Consider the following 10646-nt stretch of genomic DNA (forward strand, 5'->3'; position numbering starts at 1 on the left):
CATTATTTGGATGAGGGAGAAATGGAATGGCTGACATCTTCAGGGTGCACTGTGTATTTAGTTCTTTTAAAAAGGAGGGTCCAAAATAGTTATTATATTTTGTTGTTTCTATGTAAGCATATATGTCTATTTTCATTAAGAAAGAGTAGAAGAATAAGCCAAAAACTACTAAAATGTAATTTATGGGTGAGGGGCAGGGAAGTGAGATTTTTCTTGTTTTATACTTTGATTTGCAACCATGCAAATGTGTTACAGCACCAAAAATAGATAAATCACATCTGTCAAAATTGAGAACAAAAGTCTAATTGCATCAAGTAGGTGACTAGCTACACATAACAAAACATTACTTAATTGGCTTTAAAATTCAGAATTATGACTCAACATTCAGAGTGGAATATCTTCTAAGGACAAAGACAAACAAAAATACTGCCCATCCAAAACAAAAGTAAAAGAAACCCAAAAGCAGAAAAGGAAAGAAGTCTGAAACTATATTCAACAACTTATTGTTGCTGATATCGCTTCTGTTATTGTGACAGTATTGTATGTATTTTACAGGTTAAAGCAATTCAGTAATTAAAGCTAATGTTGTTCTGAAATAAGACTTTCAGTGGTTAGAGAAAAGAGGTTCACACATAACATAAAGGAGCTTAAGTAAAACCCTGCTATCTTAAAACTTCTGTTGAAAGCATAAGTTTGTACCAACCAATTACATTCCTTTTTATTTATTTAAGGAAAATATGGCTCTCAACATTGAAAAGCCTAGAAGCAATGACAACTTGATAACTGTAGCTATCCTAGGTCTAACTTGTGCTTTCTAACTGCATTTCCCACCAGAGGATCCATGAATTCTTAAGGAGATGACTGATTTCAGAATTGGGTAAGGAAATGCACTAAATAATCTTGGGAATCTTGAAGGTCCAGAAAGTTGAGGGACGTCAAAGACCAGAGGGGACTGGACAGAAAGTTTAGAATTTTATCTTAAGAGGCCAAAAGTGAGAAACTTTTGGCCATTGCCATAATATCCAATATTTTGGAAAAAATTAAATGGGTTAAAAAGTCAGATATTTTAAAAGCTAAGAGACAACATCTAATCGGTTACTGTGACAGATTGTTAGGGCATCAACTCACCATTCTGAGCACTGAGAAAGGAAAATAATTATCAATATTTACGCTGCTTTTGTTTCTATGAAGAATATTTCATGTAACTGCAGGTAAAGAAACCTTTTTTAAAAAAATTAATTTATTTTTTATTGAAGGATAATTGCTTTACAGAATTTTGCTGTTTTCTGTCAAATCTCAACATGAATCAGCCATAGGTATACATATATCCTTTCCTTTTTGAAGCTCCCTTCCATATCCCTCCCCATCCCACTCCTCTAGGTTGATACAGAGCCTCTTTTTGAGTTTCTTGAGCCATACAGCAATTCCCGTTGGCTATCTATTTTACATATGGTAATGTAAGTTTCCATGTTACTCTTTCCATACATCTCACCCTCTCCTCCCCTCTCCCCATGTCCAGCCAAGAATATTGGAGTGCATTGGCCAATCTCTCCACAGAATCTTCTTTTTAACTGAAGAATTTCAGTAATTAAATTCAGAAAGAGTGGTAGAAACAGGAAACCACTGTTTTGCAACATCTTTGTGAAAAAACAGATCTAGGCAAAGGTATCAGTGGATGCTAAAACAGTGAATGAAAGCTAGAGAGGGAGTACATAATGCATGTATGAGGTTGGCAACATCAGGACCTAGTGCATATGAGCATCTATCAGAGTGAAGCAACTGGAAATTATGAGCCTTTTGAAGTGGTACTGTTAGAAATACGTATCTGTATATGAAATTTTCCAACAAAAAAGTTTGAACTCAAGTGTAGATCTAACTACCAGTTTTCAGGGAAATAACACATAGAAAGGAAGAGAGAAGCAATCCTCTAAGCCAGCGGTCTCTAGCCTTTTCAGCACCAGGGGCTGCTTTCCTTGAAGACAATTTTCCATAGACCAGGGTTGGGGGATGGTTTCGGGATGATTCAAGGGCATTACATTTATTGTGCACTTTATGCCTATTATTATTACATTGTGATATACAATGAAATGATTATACAACTGTCCATAATGCAGAATCAATGGGAGCCCTGAGCTTGTTTTCCTGGAACTAGACTTTTCCATCTGGGGGTGATGGCAGAGGGATGTGGAGCAGCTGTAAATACAGATGAAGCTTCACTCACTGGCCTGCTGCTCACCTCCTGCTGTGCTGCCTGGTTCCTAATAGGCCAAGAACTGGTACTGGTCCTGGTACCAGTGTTGTGGACACTTGTTCTAAATCCAATATTTGGGACATTCGACAAACCAGCCTACCTCCTTCCACTTTTTAAAAAAAATTTTTTTAATTTTATTTTATTTTTAAACTTTACATAATTGTATTAGTTTTGCCAAATATCAAAATGAATCCATCACAGGTATACATGTGCTCCCCATCCTGAACTATAAAACTATAAAACTCCTCCCACTTTTTGAACAAATAAATGGCATAAAAATTGGGAGAGAGACAGTTAATTTAGTTTTAAAAGAGAACAATCAAGTGCAACATATGAACACATTCTCTAAAGAAACTGTGAAAAGACATCAGTTTTTTGAGAATCAGGGAAATTTGAATATGGACTGGTTATTAGATGTTAATATTTTGGAAACAAAATACATTGTGGTTATGTATATTTTGTGAAATGTAATCTCTTTCTTAAAATATTTCAGGAAAAATTAATAAATAGTTAAAAAAAAAAAAGAAATAAATGAGGGTATCTTAATTTGAAAACAGGTCTGCATGGCCGCTATGGATTGAATTGTGTCCACCCCCTAATTCAGATGTTGAACCCTTAAATTCTGATGTGATGGTTAAGGGGTAGGCCATTGGGAAGTAATTAAGTTGATATCGGGTCTTGATGGTTGTCCCTCATGAGGGGACTAGCCTCTCCCTCTTTCTATCTCTTATTCTCCCTCTTCCTCCCTCCCCCTCCCTATGACATGTGAGAACATAGCAAGAAGGGAATTGATGCAAGTCAAGAAGGGTCCTCACCAGGAACCCAATTGTCCACCACTTTGATCTTGCACTTCTAGTTTCTGGTCTATGACAACTTGTGGGACTAAGAGAGCAGTTTTGTACTTATTGATGAGAGGGAATTTTAGAAAAACATCCACTTGCTTTCTTTATGATCTACTGGATGTTGGCAGCACTTTAACAGAATCATCTTTTAGGATTTTTAATAACTCACCTCCACTAGCATTGTTCCTCGTAATGCTTCCAAAGAGCCATTTGACTTTATACTCCAGGATGTCTGGCTCTATGTGAGTGTCCCCAGCATCAAGCTCACCCAGGTCATTAAGACCTTTTTAATCTAGTTCTTCTATGTATTCTTGCCATCTCCTCTTAATCTCTTCTGCTTCTGTTAGGTCCTTGACTTTTCTGTCCTTTATTGTGCCCAGCTTTGAATGAAACATTACTTTGGTATCTTCAGTTTTCTTGAAAATATCTCCAGTCTTTCTCATGCTATTTTCCCCTCTATTTCTTGCACTGTTCACTTAAGGAGGCTTTCTTATTTCTCCTTGCTATTCTTTGAAATTCTGCATTCAGTTGAGCATATCTTGTTTTTTCTCATTTGCCTTTCTCTTTTCTTCTTTTTCAGCTATTTGTAAACCTTCTCAGACAACCACTTTGCCTTCTTGCATTTTTTTTCCCTCTGGGATGGTTTTGGTCACCATCCCTGTACAATGTTACCAACCATAGTTGGTACCATCCATAGTTCTTCAGGCACTCTGTATTGGATCTTCAGCTTTGGCATCAAATGAATATTGTTCTGCTGCTGATGCTAAGTCGCTTTAGTCATGTCCGACTCTGTGCGACCCCATGGGCAGCAGCCCACCAGGCTCCCCCATCCCTGGGATTCTCCAGGCAAGTACACCGGAGTGGGTTGCCATTTCCTTCTCCAATGTATGAAAGTGAAAAGTGAAAGTGAAGTCACTCAGTCATGTCTGACTCTTAGCGACCCCATGGACTGCACCCTACCAGGCTCCTCCATCCATGGGATTTTCCAGGCAAGAGTACTGGAGTGGGTTGCCATTGCCATCATGTTCTACTACTTCCCAAAACAAAACACATGATTTCAATCACGTGACAAATAGTCAACTTCGGGAAAGATTAATACCACTGGGGTCCTGTCCTCAATACTGTCTCCACTCCAGGTGGAGAGAACTTATATCCAGCTTCCCCAACAGCAAGGTAGCATGCCAGTCTGAGTGTAGAGTCAAAATTCTGAATTTTAAAGCCAATTAAGTAATGTTTCGTTATGTGCAGATCCCCTGGAGGAGGAAGTGGCATTCGACTCCAGTATTCTTGCCTGGGAAATTCCATGAACAGAGGAGCCTGGAGGTCCATGGGGGTCACAAAAAATTCAGACACAACTGAGCAACTAAAGAACAAGAACAACAAATGGCAGGCAACACTTTTCATTCACATTAGTCAGTCTATGAATTAGCACATGATCTTCCCCCTGCCATGGCAACTGGTGACACTGCAGATGGTGAAGCATTCATCAGTCTGTATCCCAGGAAGACAATGTCCCAGGTCAGAGCCCCAGACAATAGTGAGATCCTTTCTCAGTGTCTCCCTCCATGCCCCACCCTCTTGTCTTCTCTGCATTACCTCCAAGTTCCCTAAGCCCAGGACTAAGGAGCAACTGGATTAACCATTAGACAGATATGAATTTAAATCTTGGCTGTACTACTTAAGGCCCTATATCCTTCAGGAAGATGCTTAATGCCTTTCAACCTCAGTTTCCTCATCTGTAAATTAATGACAATTTCAAGCTTTCAAGGTGCCCATGAAAAGCACACAGGAAAATGAAGTCAGTGTCTATGGGCTTTTCAAAAGGATCAGGCTCTGTGCTTGTGATACTGGAGTGGGCATAGAAGACCTGCCTGAGGAAGACACATTTGAGATGATGCTGAATGTGGAGAAGGAACCAGCTATGCAAAAAGCTGGGAGAAGAACATTCTACATGTGAGAAATAGCCATTGCAAAGGCCCAAGGTAGCCAAGCTTAATAAATCATTACTTTTTCACCTCCAATCTTCCTTCCACTCTTGGAACTTGGCTACAGGTCACCCACCAAGACTTCATCAAATACTTCACTCATGAGATACCAGCAGGGAACCATCTCAACCTTCCAGAAGGGAAACCCTGGGGCTGTCACAGGGCTGAGTCAGCTCTGAGCCCGGGGTCCAGTACACAAGGCGGTTATTGCCAGGGGCACCACAAGTGACTCTTAACTTCTCCATGTGCTTATCCTTTCCCCTAAATCCCCAGGGAACTGATTGAGCTAAGAGACAAGTAATAGCTCCTGACTCATCTTCCCCTGTCTGATGGTCCCGTGATCCCCTGATCATACTGCTCTCTGGACACAATCTGTTTCCTCTATTCCTTCTCTGGAGGTGGCTTGTGAATAACGTCAGCACCTGACCCTGAAGACTGGTGTCTGGAACTTAACTCACAATCAGCTGTGACTCAGGGATGCCTAGCCTTGTCCTGTGCATCTGTCCTTTTTCTCCAACCAGATGCATAAACCAAATCCTCAGAGAACATGACTGGTTTACTCCCTCTCAAGGCCTTCACAGTTCCAAGGTCTATTTTGAGCATCAAAATGGGAACATATCCCTTGAATTTAGGCTAGTCTCAGCCTCCAACCTCACTCCACCAGGGGTTTCCTGAGGAAATAGTACTATACTGCATCAAATTTGCCAGAGAGTTGAACAGAAAATGCTCCTCACTGTGAACACAGGTCCATGTCACCCAGTCTCCCAATGGTCTGTGTTGTGTGAATGAGGAGCGAGAGCTCTGGGCCTGCTGAGCTGGGAGTGAGTCAGTTACCACCTGCATGACAGCTTCCTGGGGCCACTCCAGCTGGGGCTGCCCCCACTGTGTCTGGAACCCAGCAGAATCAGCTCCCAGTATTGCTTTTCTGCTGCTACTGGAAGGCAAGTCAGCTGATAGAATTGCAGCCAGACTGGAGGCACAAGGGGAAAGTCCTTTCACCCTCACGCTTGCAGACCTCTGAGGGCTGCCCAGCATTGGATGCAATTGAGTTTCCTCAGATCTTTCCTTTCTCAGAGGTCTCCCAGCCCAAAAACCAGAGGTCTTGGGTCCCAAGTCTTCACTAATTTACCTGCAGCCTTAGAGTGAGTCATACACCCCAGGGTTCAGTTTCCCATCTCTTGGATGAGGGAGACTGGACTTGCTCCAGAATACTTGTTCCAGACTGAAGCTCAATGTCAATCAGTGGACAAGTGGCTCAGAGGTGCATGTTGCCAAGGATGCTGAGGCTGCATGTGGTGGGAAGGGGGCCATGACTGCCTGGTGATGCTCATGGATCCTGAGCTCAGGACTGGGAGTTGTAGACCACTTGACACACAGTTGTGTGAGGCCTTGCCCACTGACACTTTCCATCACTTGGGTTCTGTACGATGAGGTTCTGTGTGATGAAATCAGGTAGTTATAAATCAGAAGTTACCAACTGGAAGGCTGTAGATTCCTCTGCAGAAACCTGAGTTGGGCTAATGAATTAGCTCTCCTAAAGGAATTCTGGACAGGACATGCCAGGATTCTTAGATAAATTAGGAAGTATTTTAAATGCTTTAGATGACCTGCCATTTTGCTGTCCAGCTTGGGATGATGCCCACAGTTAGAGTGGAATCAAAGGGCCCCTGGGGGAGGCTGTCCCTCTCCCTGTGGCTCATTAGCAGTGAGTACGGCTCTGTCCCTTCATGTCCAGAGCAGGAATTCCAGCAGGAAGGAAGTGACCTCCAGTAAGGTTAACCAAAAGACAGTAGGCCTGGTCCCCTGGCAGGCACCATTCTTTTCCCAGTGCTTATTCCTTCCTGGATCCTGAGCAATCTGCCCACCTTTTGGTAACTGGGTTATGAACTCCTCTTCTCTTCCCTTCCAAATGTCCCCACAGCCCCTCTAGTGGTTCCCTCCCCACCCAAGCCCTCTCCCTCACTTGCAGATGGCATTAAGAAGAGAAAATCAGGAAGGGGGCTGTCCAGTTCATTTTTAAAAAATATGTTCCCATTCCTTCCACCTCCAGGCCCTGACCTGATTCATCAAAATCTCCAGCTGGATGAACAAGCAAGTTAGCAGGAGGGTGCAGATGGGGGTGAGGGTGGGGTTGTTGGCTGTGGGTGATGGTGATCAGATGACAGAAGAGCTGGATAGAGAGCACGTGGGTCTCCAATCACTCAGTCTTTGGGGGGCCTGCCCAAATCTGCTTTTCTTGGGCCCCTCAGGGTACCACTAAGACCGAGACTTCAAAATAGACATTTTTTAAACTTCTTACTACAAAATGACTTCAAACATAACAAAAATAATAAAGAATAGTGCCATGAACCCTGTATTTCATCATTCGGCATCAATAACTGCAAAACTACTCTCTTAGTCCCAGAGGTTGTCATAGACTGGAGACTAGAAGTGCAAAATCAAGGAGGGAACAATTGGGTTCCTGGTGAAGACACTCTTCTTGACTTGCATCAGTTCTCGTCTGGCTGTGTTCTCATATGTGGTAGGAGAAGGGACGGAAGAAGAGGGAGAATAAGAGAGAAAAAAAGGGAGAGGCCGAGCGATTGAACTGAACTGAACTGAATGCCATCACGAAGACCCTACTATCATAACCCCATGTCAACTTAATTACCTTGCAAGGGCCCTACCCCCTAATACCATCACATCAGGATTTAAGGATTCAACATCAGAATTGGGGGATGGACACAATTCAATCCATAGCAGCTATGCAGATCTGTTTTTAAATCAAGACAGATCCTCACTTAGTTAGTTTTTACTATTTATTAAATTTCCTGAAATATATTAAGGAAGAAATGACCATTTCACAAAATGTACATAACCACAATGTGTTTTGTTTCAAAACAATTAACACTTAATATCCAGCCCATGTTCAAATTTCCCTGATTCTCAAAAAACAGATGTCTTTTCACAGTTTATTTAGAGAATGTGTTCATATGTTGCACTTGATTGTTCTCTCTCTCTTTTTTTTTAACTTTACAATATTGTATTGATTTTGCCATACATCAACATGAATCTGCCATGGGTGTACACGTGTTCCCCATCCTGAACCCCCCTCCCACCTCCCTCCCCATACCATCCCTCTGGGTCATCCCAGTGCACCAGCCCCAAGCATCCTGTATCCTGTGTCGAACCTGGACTGGTGGTTCGTTTCTCATATGATATTATACATGTTTCAATGCCATTCTCCCAAATCATTTCTTTTAAAACTAAATTAACTGTCTCTCTCCCAATTTTTATGCCATTTATTTGTTCAAAAAGTGGGAGGAGTTAGGCTGGCTTGTCGAATATCCCAAGTATTGGATTTAGAACAGGGGTCCACAACGCTGGTACCAGGACCAGTACCAGTCCTTGGTCTATTAGGAGCCAGGCAGCACAGCAGGAGGTGAGCAGCAGACCAGTGAGTGAGGCTTCATCTGTTTTTACAGCTGCTCCACATCCCTCTGCCATCACCCCCAGATGGAACAGTCTAGTTCCAGGAAAACAAGCTCAGGGCTCCCACTGATTCTGCATTATGGACAGTTGTATAATCATTTCATTGTATATCACAATGTAATAATAATAGGCATAAAGTGCACAATAAATGTAATGCCCTTGAATCACCCCGAAACCATCCCCCAACCCTGGTCTATGGAAAATTGTCTTCAAGGAAAGCAGCCCCTGGTGCTGAAAAGGCTAGAGACCGCTGGTTTAGAGGATTGCTTCTCTCTTCCTTTCTATGTGTTTCAGTTTCCCTGAAAACTGGTAGTTAGATCTACACTTGAGTTCAAACTTTTTTATTGGAAAATTTCATATACAGATACATATTTCTAACGGCACCACTTCAAGAGGCTCATAATTTCTAGTTGCTTCACTCTGATAGATGCTCATATGCACTAGGTCCTGATGTTGCCAACCTCACACATGCATTATGTACTCCCTCTCTAGCTTTCATTCACTGTTTTAGCATCCATTGACACCCTTTCCCTAGATCCGTTTTTTTTCACAAAGATAGTGCAAAACAGTGGTTTCCTGTTTCCACCACTCTTTTGGATTTAAATACTGAAAATTTTCAATTAAAAAGAAAATTCCTTTGACTGTTTGTAATTACATGAAATATGCCTCATAGAAAGAAAAAGCATATATATTGATGATTATTTTCCTTTCTCAGGGCTCAGAATGGTGAGTTGGTGCTCTAGCAATTGTCAGAGTGACAAATTAGATGTTGTCTATTAGCATGTAGAACATCTGACTTTTTATGCATTTAATTTGTTCCAATTGATTGGATGTTATGCTAAACTAGCCCCAAGTTTGGCCTCTTTATGTGGATTTCTAAACTTTATGTCTAGTCCCCTCTGGTCTTTGACGTCCCTCAACTTTCTGGTTCTTCAAGATTGCTAAGATTATTTTGTGCATTTCTTTACCCAATTCTGAAATCAGTCATCTCTTTAAGAATCCATGGATCCTCTGGTGGGAAATGCATTTAGTAATCACAAGTTAGACCTCAGGATAGCTACTGTTATCGACTTATCTTTGCTTCTAGGCTTTTCAGTGGTCAGAGCTAGGAAGTCAGATATTCTTTAAAAAATAAAAAAATGAAAAATTTGATTGGTACAGACTTATGCTTTCAATAGAAATTTTAAGATAGCAGGGTTTACTTAAGCTTTTTTTATTTTATGTGTGAACGTCTTTTCTCTAACCACTGTAAGCTTTACTTTAGAAGAATTTTAGCATTTATTACTGACTTGCTTTAACCTGTAACATACATATGATACTGTCACAATAACAGAAGCTATATTAGTAACAATAAGTTGTTGAATATTTTTTGTTTTTGTTTTGAATGAGGGGGTTATATTTGTTTGTCTTTGTCTTTAGAAGACACTCTAGTCTGAATGTTGAGTCATAAGGCTGAAATTTAAAGCCACTTAAGTAATGCTTTGTTATGTGCAGCTAGTAATCAGCTTGATACAATTAGGTATATTAGTCTTTGTTCTCAATTTGACAGGTGTGATTATCTGTTTTTTGATTCTGTAACACATTTGCATTGCATATCAAGGTATAAACAAGAAAGATCTCACTTTCCTGTCCCTCACCCATAAATTATATTTTAGTTGTTTTTGTCTGATTCTACTGTTTCTAAATGAAAATAGACATATATGTGTATACAGAAGCAGCAAACTATAAGAATTTTTTGGATTTTCTTTTAAAAAATCAATACACAGTACACCCTGAACATCTCACCCACTCCACTCCTTATTCCATCCACATTTTACCCAGTTGTTGGGATGCTCTGTGCCTTATTCCACACACTCCTGTGGATGGTCACTTCTGGTATCTTGCTGATATTTTGCTTTTAAAAACAATGTGCAGTAGACAGCTTGTGCAGGTGGTTTTTTATATTCTTGGCAGTGTGTACAGTTGGGATTGATCCCTAGAAGTAGAACTGCTGAGTTAAATGGTGTATGTGTGTGTCATTTGTTAGATATTCCCTCTGTCGGTATTGAACCAGTGAAATTGAATTTAAACAATGTGTAAAAATGAAAGTTAAGACAC

This window comes from Bos indicus x Bos taurus, chromosome 29, assembly GCF_003369695.1.
Source record: "Bos indicus x Bos taurus breed Angus x Brahman F1 hybrid chromosome 29, Bos_hybrid_MaternalHap_v2.0, whole genome shotgun sequence".
Classification (NCBI taxonomy): Eukaryota; Metazoa; Chordata; class Mammalia; order Artiodactyla; family Bovidae; genus Bos; species Bos indicus x Bos taurus.